General features: G+C 46.6%; 1 long non-coding RNA gene across 1 annotated transcript; it reads right to left on the bottom strand.

Annotated features, from left to right (window-relative positions):
- Positions 1-935: 935 nt before the first annotated feature.
- Positions 936-13,884, bottom strand: LOC130370002 (uncharacterized). The gene is made up of 5 exons (XR_008892940.1): positions 13,760-13,884; positions 12,319-12,431; positions 12,032-12,144; positions 1,706-1,834; positions 936-1,311 (listed from the first exon to the last, which is right to left on the bottom strand). It is a non-coding gene; the product is annotated as an uncharacterized LOC130370002 (long non-coding RNA).
- Between the last annotated feature and the right edge of the window lie 5,887 nt (positions 13,885-19,771).

Here is a 19,771-nt window from a genome sequence, read left to right as displayed (position 1 = left end):
CTTCAGGCCATACAAATACAGGACTTTACAGCTGCATGTCATTATAAACACATCTTTACAAACACAGGTCCTTAGAAATACAGGTGCTTAGAAATACAGGACCTTACATCTGCAGTTCCTCACAGCGACAGGCCCTTCAGGTCCTGCCTTAAAATAACAGGTTCTTACAAATGCTTGTCCTTCAAACTACTGCCTCAACGATGAAGGCTGTCACTTTGTATTTCCCAAAACCCTCCATCGGCCGTCCACGACTTGAGCAAGCCCTGACAAACGCAGTCGACCAACAGTAAACACACGAAGAGCGCTGACAAATGTCCTCTGGGCTGAGCCTCCCTCCCCAAGGCCCCGGCATTGTTCTCACCGCCGACCCGAAAGTCTGAAGTAGTTAAGCTTAGCGCTAAGAGCGTCCTACACTCAAGAGATTATGGCTTTTGACGCCCAGTCGCGTAGCAGGGCGTGGCGGGATCGGGGGCTACACAGATTAAACGGATACCTGCGCGATGTGAAGACGTTAGAATCATGTCAGATCAAGGACGAGTGCGCTGGGGGTAACGTCGATCGTGATCTTTGCTTTACGCGCAGACACTGATGAGGAGGCCCTGTCGTCAGTGAGTCCCTGACCTCCGACCCCATGGCCGGGAGCCAGGGGGAGGGGTTTAGTCAGCGTGTACGTGGTTTGTTTAAAGCCCTCGTCACTTGAAACACCTTGAGTAATTATTATATCGGTAGCACAGTGAGGATAATCAGGGCTAATCACTGCTAGGAGAGACCGAGACCATGATAGCTATCAGAACCAGCTCATTAACCTTGATCTTCTTTTTATGAATATTTAATCAATCATGCACATGGATTTAACTACAGCGACTTACGACGAGTTCAGATACATGTCATGAAGCAGTAGGTAGCGCTGAGGGCAATCCTTCCCGACCTTGGACCTTAGGTGTACCACTAAACGTTTTTGGCGACCACCTCATATGCAAACATCCATACGTCGAACACCATAGCCACTAGACAACATGGTTCCTATAACTAGGCTTTTCGAAAGAGAAACATGTACATATTTATTTTGTTGAGCTTTATTTAAAATCAGTATTCGATCAGCCAGCCTCCCAACCACTTTTTTCGACTAACTACTAAGAATTTCCGGCCAACTGGTTATCATCACAGTTACGACCCAACATATGTCTGAGGAGATCGGCCATCTTGTGAAGGTCAGCTTGGGACATCCTGAGGGGGTGTGTTGGACCCGAGTTGGTTAGTCTCCCTTCGCACCTGCTCCTTCCCGGTGTTTCCGCCCAGACACTAAATGATCTACAGAATGGACCCAGCCGACTGATTCATCAACAGCTGTTGTCAACGAGGCTGGGATAGATTCTCCAAGCGGCGGTAAATGATTCAGCAAACAGATTCATAATGGAATTGTTCTGCGTAACCTTGCTCCCGCATTCTGTACAATGGCTCGATGTGCTGTCGACTCTTACCGTTTGTCTCTTATTTATTTATTTAGATATTATTTTTTTCTTCCTATTCAAAAGGTGCTACAGAAATAAAATCGAATATTAATATATTTATTGTGGGTGCAAATTATAAAAATAAATCCAAGGTTATAAAAAGGTTAGGAGCGGTAGAAGTATGCGCATGAAAACTTCTTGAAAAGGACATCTAGTCCGAGTCTCGATGGCTCAAAATCAAACATGTCGCTCACCATATGGACACCGCTCAGTGAGGCCACTGCAGCTCAGACTCTACCCCGCGGCCTGGCGCGTCTGCTGGTAGATGGCTGGTCGTTTTCACGTCCTGCTGAACATCACTGCAGCCTTGTGACTATAAAGTCCTGTCGTGGATAGAATAGATTGTAATTGAGGATGGGATAACGACATGCCATCATATGCTAACGACTGGATAATGGCAATTATATTTTCTGCCAATGGGGGATGAGGAGGAATGGGGTGATCTGGTGCGGGGAGGGGGGGGGGGGGGGGAATTGAAGACATTTAGGCACCCATCAGCATTAGCATGCTCACGTTGCTGCTGTCTGGGAGCAAGCATCCCAGTATACGGACAACCCCCCTCACAGACCACCTCCCAGCGCAATGAGGCTTCTCCACGAGCCTGGTGATGACATTGATCAGCAAGGTAGGCTCTATCGTTTCCTATGGACCCTCAATGTACAGCACCGCAATTCAAGGTTCACGCTTTATACTCTTATTCCCATGTCCATGTTCCAAATCCTCTGGAATCGCTGCTAGTGTCTTTTTACTGTTATGTATTTTCCTATTATTTAATACATTTTCTATCCTTTTCCCCCACTTCTTTGATTTGATTCCTGCTACTTAGTTGTTGCTGCTATTTCCTAAGCATCCTGTGTTACCACAAAGCAGACAACCGTGCACAACCATGTGACAGGACCGCTCGACCCATCTGAAGGACTTGTGGCATAGAGGCGTGCGTGCGTGCGTGCGTGCAATATTAAACTCCTTATTCTCCCAGGGGCTTTGGTGCGAGTGTAAGAACATGGGGGGGTCCTGTTTGCGATCTACACACCGCATGCGCGTGTGTGTGTGTGTGTGTGTGTGTGTGTGTGTGTGTGTGTGTGTGTGTGTGTGTGTGTGTGTGTGTGTGTGTGTGTGTGTGTGTGTGTGTGTGTGTGCAGCAGAGTACTCATGTTTAAATGCATGATGGAGGACCTGCCATGTGACAGGGTTACACGGGGGGGCTTCAGCCCATCACTGCCGGCCCCCTGGTGGTTCTGCTCGGCATTCTGTGGGGGTCTCGGCTTAGGTCTGGTTGACGGGGCGTGAGGCGACGACCCGATTGGTTCACAGATGGTTCCGGCCGGTGACAGGCGCGAGAGAGAGAGAGAGAGAGAGAGAGAGAGAGAGAGAGAGAGAGAGAGAGAGAGAGAGAGAGAGAGAGAGAGAGAGAGAGAGGAGAGAGAGAGAGAGAGAGAGAGAGAGAGAGAGAGAGAGAGAGAGAGAGAGAGAGAGAGAGAGAGAGAGAGAGAGAGAGAGAGAGAGAGAGAGAGAGAGAGAGAGAGAGAGAGGAGGCCATAGACAGTGAGGAAGAGAGAGAGCGATGGAATGGATGAAGAATGTAAAAGGACCCACAGATGTCACATTATGTAAAGCTGATGGTAAACGCCGGCCCCTCACTCTCCCTCTCTCACTCTCTCTGTCTTGTTTCTGCTCTTTATCCATCACTCTTTCTGTGTCCTCTCTCTCTCTCCGTCCCTCCCTTCCTGTCATCCGCCCCTCGTTGCGTTCTTCCTCTGGTTCTCCCTGAATAGGGAAATGAGTATGTACGTAATGGACTTGATTTATCTAGAGGGGCCGTGTGAAACGGTAGTCTACACACATACGCAGCATTGTTTGGAAATTTTGATTCTTTATTAGTCTTCATTTCTTTATGCACATCTAATGTGTGCAAAACAAACAGCTGAGAAACTTTCTTAATGCGTTTTAATCTACCATTATTATTATCCGCTGTAATGTATTCCAGGTCATTTAACGTGGCAGAATAGAACACAATTTGATTTCATCACGCAGTGTTGTAGCCTCTATGAATTGTTCCTTCTACAATTCCTAAACTAATCTCTAGAGAAATGTGTCCAAACAAACTAAATAGATTATTAATCAAAAAGGAGACTAGGTGGAAAGTTCCTATGCAACACTCTGTAACGGCTAGCCAACATTGATTAACTATGTGCTTTCACAGAAGGTTTGGGAGCGCACAATAGAATTTCCGGGTTACACAATGTTCCGGAACATTATACCTAATGTTCCGTGTCGGGTATTTCGGAACAAAGTCTGACTTCTTACTGGAAATGCATAGAGGGGGTGGTGTTTCCGTTGGGGAGATATTTCCACCGCAATTGAAACATACGAATAGGACGGATATAGTATGGGTAGCACACGCACACGCACACGCACACACACACACACACACACACACACACACACACACCTAGGAAAACAAACTACGTGTACGTTAGCATACACACATATGCACTGGAATATGTCTCTGTGGGATAGAATAGGTAGTATATTCTGCAAAAGATGTACGGAAAAGAAGGAGATTTGTTTAACTTGGCTGGGACAACCACCAGAAAAATCCATATTTAGCGTTGTCTTATGAAGGAACAAGTAGAAGTTTTGTTGTAAAACTGAACGCCTCAAATAGTTGTGCATTCATTTGGATGAATAAGGAAGGCAGGATTTTCCTAGTACTGTCTCACTATTTTAATCATCTCTGGCTTTGAGACACTTCAAACACCTTAACCATTTACCTTATACCTACATACTCCAACCAGCCAATCAGCAGCAAGGAGCTTGTTAATGAATGATTGAATCGATGTTCTCCAAAAAGGAGTGAAGGATCAGCCCTCCAACATTAAAGTAACTAAAACAATATAGAGATGGTATCATAGCCAATAATCCAATTACAGTATCTGTCTATCTCCATCAGTCATCTCTCTTTCTATTCATCTATCCACCCATCACCCTCGCTCTCTATCCAGAGTAAGCCTGCAAGCCCAGCAAACAGACTACACGAAAAGCAGGGATCACTGATGTCCTTGATGGCGACCTGCTCCTCCACAGGAGACAGACAGACAGACACAGGTGCACACACACCTCATCCTAGATGTAAAGTATTCTCAGGACTGCTTCAAAAGACAGAGCGAGAGGCAGGCAGAACGGGGGACAAACAAACAGGATTGTAGTATGTTCTTTGATTAGAGCACGTTTCTTGTTCGTGCTCCCCGATATGACAAATCTGTTCCACTCCTCAACATTTACACAATCAAAAGCAATCACACACACACACAACACAACACACACAAACTCACACAATGACCACTTCTGGCGGGAGAATTATTGCAGAAAAAAAAGTTAATAACTTGTTATAATCAATATCTTACTACTATAATAGCAGGCCTGTCGCACCAGTTACTCAAGTTACTCATGTGCGCATGTGCCAAGCAGCATGCAGCTCCCAAACACACACACAGCACGCGCGAACGCATACATACACCGCAAGCACGCACATACACACTGCATACACACACACCGCACACACGCGACACTTACATGGAAGCACACAGGCACGCACACAGGCACGCATGCGCACACACCTTACGTCAAGACAAAGGGAGCGAGACACTCACCGAGCCAGTGGCGTAACTAGCGGTAAGCAGGGTATGCGGGCGCGTACGGGCCCGGGCCAATCAGGGGCCCAAAATGTTTTTTCCGCTCCATTCCCCCCCCCCCCCCCCGTCAACAATCGCTCCGAACCACCCCCCCCCCCCCCCCCGTCAACAATCGTAACGAAGCCCCCCGGGAGGGGGGGGGGCCCGCCTTGAACATCCTGCATACGGGCCCGTCGTTGCCTTGTTACGCCACTGCACCGAGCTAAGACGTCACGCGGAGGTAAGAACACACACGCACGCGCAAACACCACAGCGACACTCGCCCTGGTAAGACGTTATGTTTTTAAACATAACTGCTCCGCCATCGACACGCGCGCCCAGGTAAGAACCCACCACACACCACAGCGACACACTCGCCCAGGTAAGGCGTTCTGTCTATAGACTGTAGAAATTGTGATAAAATGAGGGAAGAGACAATTATCACACCTCGACAAGCAACGGCGGGTCGTTCATTCAAGCATCGCACCAACCGGCATATCAACACAGAAGTCACGGGATTCTTAAAGAGACAGTGTCCCTATCACACAGAACAAAAACATTATGTCTATAGAGGTAGAGCCCACCACAAGACTACACTTTGTTGCTCAACATTACCCTCCTCCTTGAGCCTCCCGAAATGGCTTGCGATATTGATATCCTCCCTCCCCCCTGCAGACTGTTTTAGTTGTTTTATTTTTCTTATTTTTTTGGTGTGTATGCTATGTGTGACTGTAGGCTACTGCTGACTGTCTTGGCCAGGACACTGTAAGAGATCTTTAATCTCAATGATGATGATTATTTTCAACTACCCAATAGTAGTTGCCTTGCATTTTAACATGTCAATGCTCTTTTCTGCCCTAAAAAACAGTTAAAAATCTTTAATAATTGATATGCATATAGTTACTGCACTTTCCATTGAACAATTACCCCCGTTACCATAAATTGACTCACACACTAGCTGCTTTCAGACATACGTGTAAATCCTGATATTCTCCTGATGGGCCGTTTGTGTCAACCACATATCTTGACATTTGTACCCGGAAAATCTCCTGAATAATACTACCCCTGAGGTAGTATTCTCTCTGTAGGAAATGTAAATTACCTTATATGTTAATGAGGAGTAGAAAGTATTTCTCAAACCACTTCAGTTGGCGTGTTGATGATGCTTCTGCATGTCATTGATTGGCCCCCTAAATGATAATCAGCCTGTTACCTTTTGTTCGCTGAATGGTTAAAAAAAATAAAAATGTTGGCACTGCTTTTAAAAAGGCACCCAGTGCAACTTTCGAGGCTTAAAAATAAACATTCAATTTCTAGTCTTTTTTACACGTAGTAAGTTTCAATAACTCCATACATTACATACCGACATTCAAGCAGCAAAGATGAGACGTCGTTGTGCGGTGAGAACTGATAGAAAATCGATAACAACAACAATGCCGCCATTTTCTTTATTTTTTGTAACCTACAATAAATAAAGCAGGCTTCCAGTCAATGGAAAAATGGCTTCTCCCCACCGGCGATTGTTGTTGTTTACAATTTTCTATCAGTTCTCACCACACAGCGACGTCTCATCTTTGCTCCTTGAATGTCGATATGTAATGGTATGGAGTTATTGAAACTTACTACGTGTAAAAAAGACTAGAAATTGAATGTTTATTTTTCATTGAATGTTTACATAAAGTTGCACTGGGTGCCTTTAAGAGTCATTTGTGGTGAACGAATGATATAAGTTGTACAATTATAGGCAAAATGTTATTATATTATGTGCTCAGAAATGTGTTACACGATCGACTGGGGTTTCCACATTATTGCTATGGGTATAATTACAACTAGAGGTTCAGCGCGCACAACCCGCGTGCGTAAACTCCAGTAGTAATAATGAGAGCCATTTTTCCTAATCATGCCCTATAACTATAAACTGGGGATATTATACCGTACACCAGTGGCTGCTGGTGTTTTTTAAAGTGAGGGAGGAAGGACTGCGCACTTGGTTGTAATTGGCCTGCTCGCATTGTTAATGGTGTGGTGGCGTAAGACTCAAGTTCTTTCAGGGTGTTTTGGTGAACTACAAAATAGCAGGGAGGGATAATTATGTGAATTGATACAAATCCACCAGTGGCAGCATTGTACTTTGAAAGCTTCTGGGCAGCATGTCTTGGACTACAAGGGCAGAAGGAAAGGATGCAAAGCCAATTAGTCAAATCAGGCCTGCTCTTAACTTGTAAAACTAAATAAAAAAACTGGGCCAATCGTTGGGCCTATTTATGCCCTCAAAGACTGAAGCTATTCGTTGTAATTTGGCGATGTTTATCGTCAGCTACAATTGTTTTAAGACACAAAACCAAAAGTGATGCCGTTTAAAATGCATCATGCTCTGATCATTCACTAACATCCTTTCCACAATGTCAAACAGAACGGTCAGAGTAACAAACAATTAAAAGAACAACAACATTATTTCACAACTTTTTACATCGGCTGTAAAGGTACGGCCACACCAGACGCGTATCTCGCGTAATTTTTACGCGCGTAACGCAGCTAAAATGTTGCTTGACCATTTTGTGTCAAAAATGGGCATACGCTCCTAACGCGCCTACGCTCCTACGCGCCTAGATGAGTCCATGTCCATGCAAGTGAACGGAGCGTTCCCTCTTCGTCATAACTATCAAACCAAACATCCTTCACATTCACCGAGCCAATATTACGAAAGTAAAATGCACATTTCTCGCTAAAAATGTTTCCATAAACGCATTTAATGGCGTAACTATGTTACTATTTCCACCCAGAATAAAGAAAGTTGTCGGCCGTGGCTGCGCTGGAGTCCGAGGTAGGAAACCCAAACGCCGCCGTGTTTGGGTGATAGAGTTTAGATCGGGTTAGATTAAATAATCTCGGATATAAATAACAATAATCGGGTTAAATAACTTCACATGGTGTGTCTGGTGTGTTTCCAGCATTCGTAGTGTTGATCAGCAGATATAGTCCGCCAAGACGTTGAGGTTGCTTAGTAACCAGAGACTCTCTCCATGCCAGTGAACGGAGCGTTCCCTCTTCGTCATAATTATCAAACCAAACATCCTTCACATTCACCGAGCGAACATTATGAAAGTAAAATGCACATTTCTCGCTAAAAATGTTTCCATAAAAGCATTTAATGGCGTAACTATGTTACTATTTCCACCCAGAATAAAGAAAGATGTCGGCCGTATGCTTCTGTCCAAGCTCACTACTCTCTGCCAGTGACGTCGGGTCAAGCTCAACGCTGATTGGGCAACGCGGCTAATCGTCATGCGTATGAGCGTAAAAAGTTCAATTTTTTGAACTCTTGAAATGTACGCGCATCTCTTTCTCTCCAGACACTTTTTCTCCGTCTCTCAACCCCTCCCTCGCTTCAGCTCTCCCTCTCTCCCTCTCCCTCTCCCTCCTGTCTCTCTCACTTGCACTCTCCTCGTCAAATTATTTGAATTTTAGCGCCAGGCTAATTAGCTGCCGTGGGCTCCTATATCAAGATGCACCAGAGGTGGAAGGGGAGTAGAGGGTGGAGGGGGTGACGAGGAGAAGGGGAAGAGTGGAGGAGAGGGAGGACATGTCTAACCATAGACCTGGAGATTATCTGTTCAGGATTGGGGGAGAGAGGGGGGGGGGGGGGGGGGGGGGGGGGGGGTACTTCCCGAAATGCCAGCGGATATAAATCTAGCCGCGAGACGGCGACGTCAGTGGCGGCGGCGGCGGCAACGAGCCGGGCTAATGACGGCGGGACTAGCCGTTGCGGCGCTCGTGGCAAATTGCCTTTTTGCGGTCCGCCGTAGCCGAAGTGAATTAGACGCCATTAGCTTAGCTCAGACGCGGAGCAGTTAGCAAGCCTGGTCGACGTCACGGGTAACGGCTTCCGCCGGTCGTTAGCGGACCGTTTCGTCTGACCAAGGCGGCGGAAGCCATTAGTCGTTTAGGTTCAGACTAATTTCATACCGATGTCTCTACGATGACAATAACACGAGTGGAAGGAAAAAAGGCAACGACTCGGGAATGGAAAAAAGTGTAAAAAGATAGACAAACGCTTAGCTCTAAGCAAAAACGCTTATTTGTTTATTTTGGGCCACATTGAGTTTTTCTGTTTAGTATCATTTTGAATTCTGAAATCATGTTTCCATTTTGTCGTCTTGTTTGATGGATGGTGTTGTGGTTGCCCACCACTGGAGCTGGATATGGACTGAGAGTGTCAGCGTGTTTTTTCTTCCTAAACAGCAACTCAACAGTTCCTTGACCTTCGACCTGCATTTACCAGCCTGCAGATTGGATCTTTACAGCAAGGCCAGGTTGTGGACCCACACACACACTCTTACACACAGTCAAACGCATGCATACACATTCAAGATGCACACACAAAAAACCACCATACACAGGTCGCAGACATGCACACACACACAGTTTTAAATACACACTTACACAGATATATACTGCACCCACCATGAACCTACTGGCTTGGGTAAGCATACAACACACACACACACACACACACACACACACACACACACACACAATTTAGGGCTAGTTTCCAGGTCACGGTTTATATTAGTTTCTAACAGGAAGGGCAGAGAGGCGTTAAACGCCACATAGAAACTGTGGAATTCTAAAACCCAGACATTCACTGAAGTTCATAAAAGTGGAAAGAGTTGTAAAAACTGTATCCGTGGTCAATAATAACTAACATTCTGAACTCTATTAACTTACCACTATAAACTTACTTTTAACCCACAATCTAGTCATTGTAAAATGACTGCAGTACTCACTTGAACTCCCATTTATTTGCAGTTTCTTCTGATTCAAAAGAGAGGTATGCAGTGCTACGTCTTTATTAGTTTTACATTTCTCTTCGAAATGATCTTTCTGTATCTATTGACATTGTCCCTGAAATGTTTATAAAATACGACGCCTGAAATTGTGAAGCGCCTACAAATTTCCGTTTGTGCTTCAAAGATGCCGTTGGGATACTCGAGCAGTGCCTGGCCTCAGCCTCAACACTGTCACGCCGGTGGAGTTATGCGCGCCTTAATAGACCCAGGAGGTGAATGTTGGTGCGCAGCTCCTCCAGTAATCAGCGGAACCATCCTCAGCTGTGTGGCTTCCTGTGACATCACCGCTGGGTCCGTCTCGCTGCCCGGGGAATGGAGGTGCGCGTTCACCTCTCGTTAGACCGGAATTAGTCACTTTATCCAACAAAAGCATGCCAGAAAATTGCAAGTCGCAAATTGCAAATTGTCTATCACTTCTTTTACATCTTCGCCTGCAGTGCCCTGCGCAATTTGAAATGCAATTTACATTCGATTCTGCGAGACTTACACAATAGACTCAACTATTTTACACATTTCAGTTTATTGAAATTCCTACAATTGAAAAACCAAGCACAGTTTAACTTCCAGTTCAATGCCTCCACTCTAAAGACGGGAACACAGCTTTGCGGCGTAGTGAGACAGGAAAAGAGCAGTGAGACAGGAAACAGAGCAGTGAGACAGGAAACAGAGCAGTGAGACAGGAAACAGAGCAGTGAGACAGGAAACAAAGCAGTGAGACCGGAAACAGAGCAGTGAGACCGGAAACAGAGCAGTGAGACAGGAAACAGAGCAGTGAGACAGGAAACAAAGCAGTGAGACAGGAAACAAAGCAGTGAGACCGGAAACAGAGCAGTGAGACCGGAAACAGAGCAGTGAGACCGGAAACAGCAGTGAGACAGGAAACAGCAGTGAGACAGGAAACAGCAGTGAGACAGGGAAACAGAGCAGTGAGACAGGAAACAGAGCAGTGAGACAGGGAAAGAGCAGTGAGACAGGAAACAAAGCAGTGAGACAGGAAAAGAGCAGTGAGACAGGGAAACAGAGCAGTGGGACAGGAAACAGAGCAGTGAGACAGGAAAGAGCAGTGAGACAGGAAACAGAGCAGTGAGATAGGAAACAGAGCAGTGAGACAGGAAACAGAGCAGTGAGACAGGAAACAGAGCAGTGAGATAGGAAACAGAGCAGTGAGACAGGAAACAGAGCAGTGAGACAGGAAACAGAGCAGTGAGACAGGAAACAGAGCAGTGAGACAGGGAAACAGAGCAGTGAGACAAGACAGAGTGAAGACCAGCTTGGACGACCACCAGACCTAGCCAATGGAGGCTGACGGTTGGCTAGAACCTTCTAGATTTGTTCCTCCAAGTTCCACACATTGAGAGAAAAGGTCAACAGTGGGAAGTTGTCTTTTCTCTCTACAGCCCAGTGCCGTCCCAGCCCGCCGGGTGGCCAGACCTGCCGCTGTGGACCAGTCCATCATTTATATCACCGTCCACTAATAGCCCCACGCGGTCGAGTTTGGCCTAATAACGTCGTGCTGCACGGATCCAGAACTCAAGCCTTAGCACATTGCTAAAAGTTAGCCACACCTTCTTTTTTTATCGCCCCCCCCCCCCCCCCCTTGGACAATTTAACACTGCAATGCCTTCTCACGGAGACATGACCCGAGACCCGGGCGAGAATGAAACGAGAGGGAACGCTGAAGTGGATAAAAGATGGATGGAACCATGCAGGGAATGTTGATATCATAAGAAAGAGATTAAGAAAGTGAGGGAGTGAGTGTGACGCAATACGGAGAAAACCATAGAGCGACATCGATCCAGGCAGACTGATAGAAAAAGATGGAGAAACAGAGCTCATTTACTAGCGGACGGCCCAACATCTGTGTGTGTGTGTGTGTGTGTGTGTGTGTGTGTGTGTGTGTGTGTGTGTGTGTGTGTGTGTGTGTGTGTGTGTGTGTGTGTGTGTGTGTGTGTGTGTGTGTGTGTGTGTGTGTGTGTGTGTGTGTGTGTGCTTTTACCTCCAGCGCTGGAGCTTGAGGTGTCAGAGCGATGGTCGACCCCGCAGTGGTCCTCAGTTCTGTGGGAGAAGGTCGAAGGGGGTCCATCACCAACCGCAGAGGTAATATTGGCCCTAGGACTCAAACCAAATAATATTTTTATTTGAATTGTTACTTACTATTTATTTATGTGTAAATTCTCGTTGCCATTTTGAAACGGTTAGATAAGAAACATTTCTCTGTGTACATGTTTTATCAATTCAGTGTTTTCATTCTTCAAACAAGGAAAAAGAAAGTGTGAACCTCACAAGCAGGCTGTTCGATGGGCCTTGAGGCTGAGAACACAAGGACCTTACGAGTCCCTCTATTCTTTCCAGTCCTTTCCACTCTGTTCTGTATGTCCTTTCAGCTCTCCATTGATCTGTAATGGAGACCTCTCATGAACACAACTGTTGGCTCCCACCAAACCCTGACAGAAATTAACCACAAACAAAAGCCACCAATCGTTTTCTAATTGATGGATAATTGCTTTTAAAAATGAAAGCCTCATGTCTGTATTGATGTCGGGTGGTTTCTAACGTTGGTTGCGTTAAATTTGGATCAGATTAACGTATGTTCTGTCGGCCCAGAGTTGAGACTCAAGTTCCTCTTTCCTAGTTTCAATTATCCTCCTCCTCTTTCATCCGGAATCTTCCTCTGGGTACAGAGCCACCAGAGCCACTTGGTTTCAGGGTTTGAACAAGCAGGGTTAAGTTACAGCTATCTTAACATGGCACGGACGGAAACACAAAGTACTGAGCTTCACACAGCACAACCGGAGGCACCGCTCAGCTTCAAACACAAGTGTCGTGTTCTCTAACCCGCCGATTCTATTTGGAACACGCCCCGCCAGGATGTCATTCTAAAGTGGTTACTCTCCCTTTCCCACCCCCCCTTCCACAATCTCCAGATGCTCTACTTGGTAGGCGTCATGCATACACTGATCCAACATCTAGTAAACATGCACGCATTGCAGACACATTTGTTAAACTCATTGCCAATCCAAAAATAGTGCTTTCTTTACGGGCAAACGTCTAAAAAAAGTGGATCCGACACACTGCTGAGTCCACAGCAGCCTCGGGCTAGCTCTCTAGCTTTACTACGCGTCTCTGTCAGCGGGTTGAACGGCGACGAGGGAGGAAGATCTCGAGGTTTAGGCCGTGAGCAAGTGCTGACTCGCCATAGGAGGACAATGGGATGCGCCCCGATTTGTGGCTCTTTTGTTCCCTAGCTGCTAACGTTTACATTACGTTTGCGAAAATTCCTCCGTCGCCACGCCGCCGGCTATATATTCTTACAGTTATTGCTTCAAAAGGGAAGGGAAACCAATATGGCTCCTTCCTCCAAGAATTATTGACTCTTGCCTCGCTCAAGCGGGAGCAGTTTAATACAGAGTCCTTTATTAACAATTACATTCACAGTTCACCCCCACAACGTCCCCCCGCAAGCATTAATTATGACTTCCCTTCACAAAACCAATGAAAGATTATTTCAGTGTTGTAAATGACAAACCCTGAATGGTTTTGGGGCAGACAAGGTCCTGGTGGGAGTGTCAAGACACTCTGGTGACACTCAAAATAAGCATTAATAGGACGGCGATGAATTGCTATCTGACGTGAGGAACTGAGCAGACAAGACTTAGAGAACACGTTCAATGCATTTGTGCGTTGTCGCTGACACAGCCTGTGATTAGAGGAGGAACGGTCCTACCCTGTCCTCCACGGAGAGAGCCGGTCATCCGTCGTGTCTCCCAGGCTCATCCAACAGCGATATCCCTTCACCTTCTCTGCAACTGAGGTGAAGTGTGGTGGCTGCCACCAGGTGGGATGTTGATTGGCAATCCCAAGGCATTCCAGCATTTACCCTGTGCAGTGACATCACAGCTGGGCGTGTCCACCTAGGACACACCCACCTGTGATGTCACTCTCAGGTGGCGTTATGCTTGTTCCTTATATATGACAAAACCGCAACAGCATGTCTTCCGAGAACTCTTTATGATTTTAGCGGACCAACACATGTACAAGCTCATAACTCTTATCACGTCGGGCATTTTCTCCATGTGCCTGGTGCTAAGCCTTGTGGGTAACGTAGTTCAACAAACCTTTATCAACACATCTCCCTTCCGTCAGAAGTAAAGCAATTTTCTTTCTGAACAAATGCATTAAAAAATAAGATCCGTTACTGCATTACCACAAAATAACATTTAAGTTGAAGTTGTTCTTTAGCTTAACCATAAGCATCAAACCGAAGCCTTCTGGATTACATGGTACAACAAACCTTTACCAACACTGGCAGATTTTCAACACAAGCCCACAGCTTCAAACCACTGGCGGTTTGCGGTTGACTAGCATGATTGACGGCGGGAAAAAGGTGGAAGACTGGATTGTTTTCATGGGGTTGATGGACAGATGAATAAAATATGAATACATGAACACAACGATGAAAGGACGGTACAGCTGCCTTTCATGTCACTGCCTGGCACCCGTAGTGATCCGGAACATCTCTCTGCAGTCAGCCCATATCCGGAACGCCCCGTCCCCCGTCCCCCGTCCCCCGTCCCCACCGAGCCCTCCCGAGCGCTGGACGGACGGATCCTCCACACCGTCCCGCGGGGCCCAAGGGGTCCCTTGGACCGTGTCGACTGGTCTTCAGGGGCCTCATTACCTCGTGTCCCCGTGTCCACACGCTCACACGCTCACATGTAGGTGTGTGTCTGTGTGTGTGTGTGTGTGTGTGTGTGTGTGTGTGTGTGTGTGTGTGTGTGTGTGTGTGTGTGTGTGTGTGTGTGTGTGTGGGGTCCGGTGAGAGTGTGGCCCCCGGGGCACACGGTTCTGAAGCCAGCTGTCAAAACGTCCCGCGACTCCACTCTCGTTATCGTCAGGGAAACGTAGCTGTCGGGGGGGGGGGGGGGGGGGGGGGGGGATGGGGGGCGTTATTTATACATGAACTGTCAGACGTAGTGCCTCACAGGTGGGGGGGCTGGGGGGAGGGGGCTATCAGATGTGTGCTGGGTTGATCGCAGAAAGGGAGAGTTTGGGTTAGAGGGACAGAGAGAGAGAGAGAGAGAGAGAGAGAGAGAGAGAGAGAGAGAGAGAGAGAGAGAGAGAGAGAGAGAGAGAGAGAGAGAGAGACAGACAGACAGACAGACAGACAGACAGACAGACAGACAGACAGACAGACAGAGACAGAGAGAGAAACAGCATTGTGGGATCGGTTGGCTAGGGGCACAGCACACTGATTAAGCTGACACTTGGATACGATAGACGACGGCGATGATGAGGTTGTTGACGACGACCATGCATAGCCCTGACACAGAGGTCAATGCCCTATTACTCCACTGATCAAATAACCCTAACCCTGATCATAATAATAAAAAATATCTTTCAGCCTCCGGTGGCTCCGAGGGGGTTTCTACCGTAGGGGAGTTGATAAGATACATGCTGGGAATGCAAGAAGGTGGGCCTGCTGCCACACACATGGACCGAGATGGTCTTCAAGGACACGGAAAACATCAGAGTGCATCATCTCACGGGTCTGTTTGTGTGCGTGTATGTGTGTGTGGTGTGGTGTGTTTGTGTGGGTGTTTGTTTGTGTGTGTGTTTTCTTCTCTATCTCACCGTTGGGTTCAAACAGGAGAATTCTGTGTCTTGCTGTGTCTTCCCCTGTCTGTGGTGGGTGCGTTTCATTTCCTCGCAGGAAAAAAAAGCCTCCTTCCTCTACCTCTGAAGCCTATCTCCGTCTCCGTGCCTTTAAGTCTCTGCTCCTCCAACTTTGTCTTTGCCTCTCTTGACAGTCTGTCTCTCCTCCTTTCAGCCTGCCGTTCCGTCAATCAATCAATGCATAAAAACACATCAATCAATCCGAAAACACAACCAACACCACCGCCGCCACCGGTACCTCAACACCACATCCCACAAAACCCGCCGATACAATCCTTTTCCCAACAAGGTTGGAAAAACAGACAAAAAACAGAGAAGAGACAGCGTGTGTGTGTGTGTGCGCGTGCGTGCGTGCGTGTGTGTGCGTGACACATCACACACACAGCCAGCCCACTGTGTCTCTTGACCGGAAGCTAGTGGCCTAGTTTCTCCAGAGGATGTAATCTCGGTCGACAGAGCTAGAAATGAAAACTACGTTGGTGGTGGTGGTGGTGGTGGTGGTGGTGGCATCCACCAAGGATCCCGGCCTTCCACTGGCAGGAAGAGACTCTGTCTGCGCCAGGAAACTTTAAACCACTTTGGACGAAAGTCTAAAGTAGCGGCAACGGAGATGATTCAGCTAAGGGAGTCAGCAGGTGCACACACATAGCTTGGTAGCATAGCCACTACCAGAGATAGCATCTGAGCAATGCTAATGATAGTAGCATCTAACAGTAGCAGCTGATCAGTACCTTATGTAGCTGATGATCAGTATCTATGCTACTTATACTAGCATAGCTGATAGTAGCATAGCTGATAAGCAGCTGCTGTAGCTGTTGATCAGTAGCATAGCTACCGATCGTAGCGTGGCTACTAACATAGCTACCGATCATCTTGATCCTAATTGTTTGTTTTCAAACTGTCGGTTCGGTTGGTTTGTGTCTGGTAGTGTGCTCAGCGGTGAGTCAGAAATGATTCCCCCGTGAATAATACTGGGAATAAAATATAACGAAACATTTCCAGGTAATTTCTTCATGATGAGGAGTTTGCTCTTCGGGATTTCTTCCCGAAAGACTACATTTGCAGACGAGGGTTTTGAGTGACTGTTAATTATCCCTCGGGACATTAAGAGTTCTGTGGAAGGGAAGGTCTAGACTAACAAGGCCAGGGGTGTGCCTAGACTGTAAACGCGTGTGTATTTATACTCTCTCTGCTCTGAGACGAAGCCAACTGGGGCTCTGGTGGAAGCCCTTGGTTGATTGCCTATTCATTTATCTGTAATTGGCCCCTGCCACCTAACAGTCGTGTTACCAAGGTGTTTCCCTCGTCGGTACTTATAATTCCAAGACTCTCCACAGAGAGCCTTTTAGGAAATGGCTTGTGCAAATTGCCAACGTGTGAATTGTATTCTTTAGGCTCCAGTAGCCCTGTTGTTTTTGTAACGGCATCGCACTGCTTTAACTGTGACATCAAATGTCTGATCACAGGGTTTATCTGTATAGGCTGTGCACTGAGCAATGATTACACCCTCTTGGATGTGCGGTGTCGTGTACCCGTCTCTATTAGAAGGTGTGCGTGGGTGACACCCCCCCCCCCCCCAGTGTCTCCAACGGGGATAAATAAAGTCGATCTAATCGGTATTGTCACATACATTTCAGTGCCTTCTTCACAAATCCGTCACGTCTGGTTCGACAGGACTCAATACCGTTTTTCTTGATTAATTGTCCGTGTTTTTTTTACCTTGTTGTAAATTATAATACTTCCCTTCATTTTTTATCGATCAAGTGGTTCTCAAACAACTAACCGTTCCCCCTTTAAAAAACTCAAACGAAAAGTTTGAAACAAATATGTGGACGGACATTGATCTCACGGGGACACGGTGGATTGCTTCTTTCCTCCACTTCCTCTTCCAACATATGAACAGAGAGTGAATGTTATTCTTTTTTCAACAGAATTCCAACTGCCACAGCTGTCGGCCCTTTGAATCTCTCTATCCCTTCGAGGGTCCGCAATCACTTTCTTTCCGTTCCTCTTCTCACCTCTCTTGATTTTCCCTCCCCCGGCAAGGTTCGGTTCTATGACGAATTGTCCCCTGACTTCACCTCTCTCACATACTGGCTGTCAATCCATCAATGCCCGCCTCTCCCTCTCCCTCCATCTTCTGGTTCACTGTCTCTCTCTCGCTGTTTATTCATTCATTCTCTCTCTCTCTCTCTCTCTCTCTCTCTCTCTCTCTCTCTCTCTCTCTCTCTCTCTCTCTCTCTCTCTCTCTCTCTCTCTCTCTCTCTCTCTCTCTCTCTCGTTGTTTGACAGGTGGGTATTGGACTAAGTTAATCACAGACGAAAGGAGGTTTGTTGAAGTCAAAGAGAGAGATCACAGCGACATCAGCTTACCGTTCATTTCGTCTGTTCACCTTCTCTATTTTCATTTTGCTTATCTTCTCCTTTCCTGTGATACTTTATGCGTTCCCACCCACATCCTGTTTGCTCTTCATCTATCTACCGTTCCTCCTGTCCCTCTCTCTCCCCCTGTCTGTTCAGAGTACATGTACTTTTTTTTTAAATAGATGGTATTTTATTTTTAATGGAAAAGAGATCAATAAAGCCATGATCTAGTATTTCTCTGGAGTTTGACAGTGTTTCCTGCCTGTCATGTAGTCTGCGTACCCTCACAACCAAATCAGAAATATATAATTATTTCCGTTGTACTAATATTATGCTGTTATCTTTCAGCCTCATTATTATTCACAGCCTTGTACTTCTATCTTGACACAGATCAGTCAACCCCATGACAGCAACTTTGCGCAAAGAATCGGACGACGCCGATGAAAACCGCTACGCTTCATGGGATACAGCGCAGACATACTTCACAATATGGGTATTCAGCAGCGTGCCTCAGGGGAAACATGAGTCGTACGCTAGTACAAAGTTCGGACGCGCCCCACAAAATGGAGGTGCATCAAGCAGTGGGTGATGTGAAGGGCTCCAGTGAGCCAGACGGAACGCAGCACAGGCCTCCATTACAGCCTCACTGAACCCAAGCAGAGAGAAGAGGGAATCCACCGCGGGCCCCCAGAGATGAGAAGGCATACGTTAGTGGGGCGCTACACCAATCAGGGTCAGGGTCAAGTGGATTCGCTTAGAGGAGCTATATATATTTATTTATTTTCCAAGATCCAAAGAGCTTTTCATCGTCCCCAGTGTGGACTTCAAACACCGCCCAATATCCACAGCAGCACCCACTCAGCAAAGAGTTCTGCTCTTCCCGACGTTGGCCTGTTCACGGAACAGATGAGATGGGAGGAAAAGGAACCCTTTTCACCTTTCCTGGAACGGGTGCGAGTGCAATTAGCCGTTACAAGACGTTTTGAAAATCTGCCTCTTCAAACATCACAAGTGGGGGTGCAGGCCTAGATGACTAACAGATAGCTGAGCAACGTTTGCTACAGTCGACTGGGTAGGCTGATCTATCCAGCATACATCTAGGTGGAAACGCCCACTTTTGTCGGAAGAAGGCGGATATTCAAAAGGCTTGGAACGGCTGATCACTCACACCCGGTGATACGTCAGCTTTAACGGAATGATCACGCTTGAACTGGACTAGATTGATGGATTGTTGGCTGTTTACCATGATGACGGTCTCCCATCTCATTGGTCAGAAGTGGTCATTACTTTAACCCAGCACACCCAGATGTGTCCACCTGGACACATCTCCCCAAGCGCTATGGATTTAAGACATCCCATTGGTGTAAAAAAATATAAAGCATTTATACAACCACCATGCTCGACTCTCGGTGGCACTTAACAATTAAAATTACTGCCACAGCAGGGGGCCAAACTATATCAGCAGCACAAAACCCATTGCTACAAGAAAAATTAAATGAAACCAGAAATGTCGAGATACTTGACACTGGGCACACTGCCAACAATATTTCCATCAGAAGGCTAAACAGGACTCCACATGCAAGCCAGTCAACAATGAGTCACATATTGTTGGCAGAAAATGTTCCAAGAAAGCAACACATGTTGCCATGACATTTGGGAACTCGCCCCTTGGTATCAACACATCCATCTTTGCAGGTGA

The sequence above is a fragment of the Gadus chalcogrammus genome, chromosome 17 (assembly GCF_026213295.1).
Source record: "Gadus chalcogrammus isolate NIFS_2021 chromosome 17, NIFS_Gcha_1.0, whole genome shotgun sequence".
Taxonomy (NCBI): domain Eukaryota; kingdom Metazoa; phylum Chordata; class Actinopteri; order Gadiformes; family Gadidae; genus Gadus; species Gadus chalcogrammus.
This window is presented reverse-complemented; position numbering and strand designations above follow the sequence as displayed.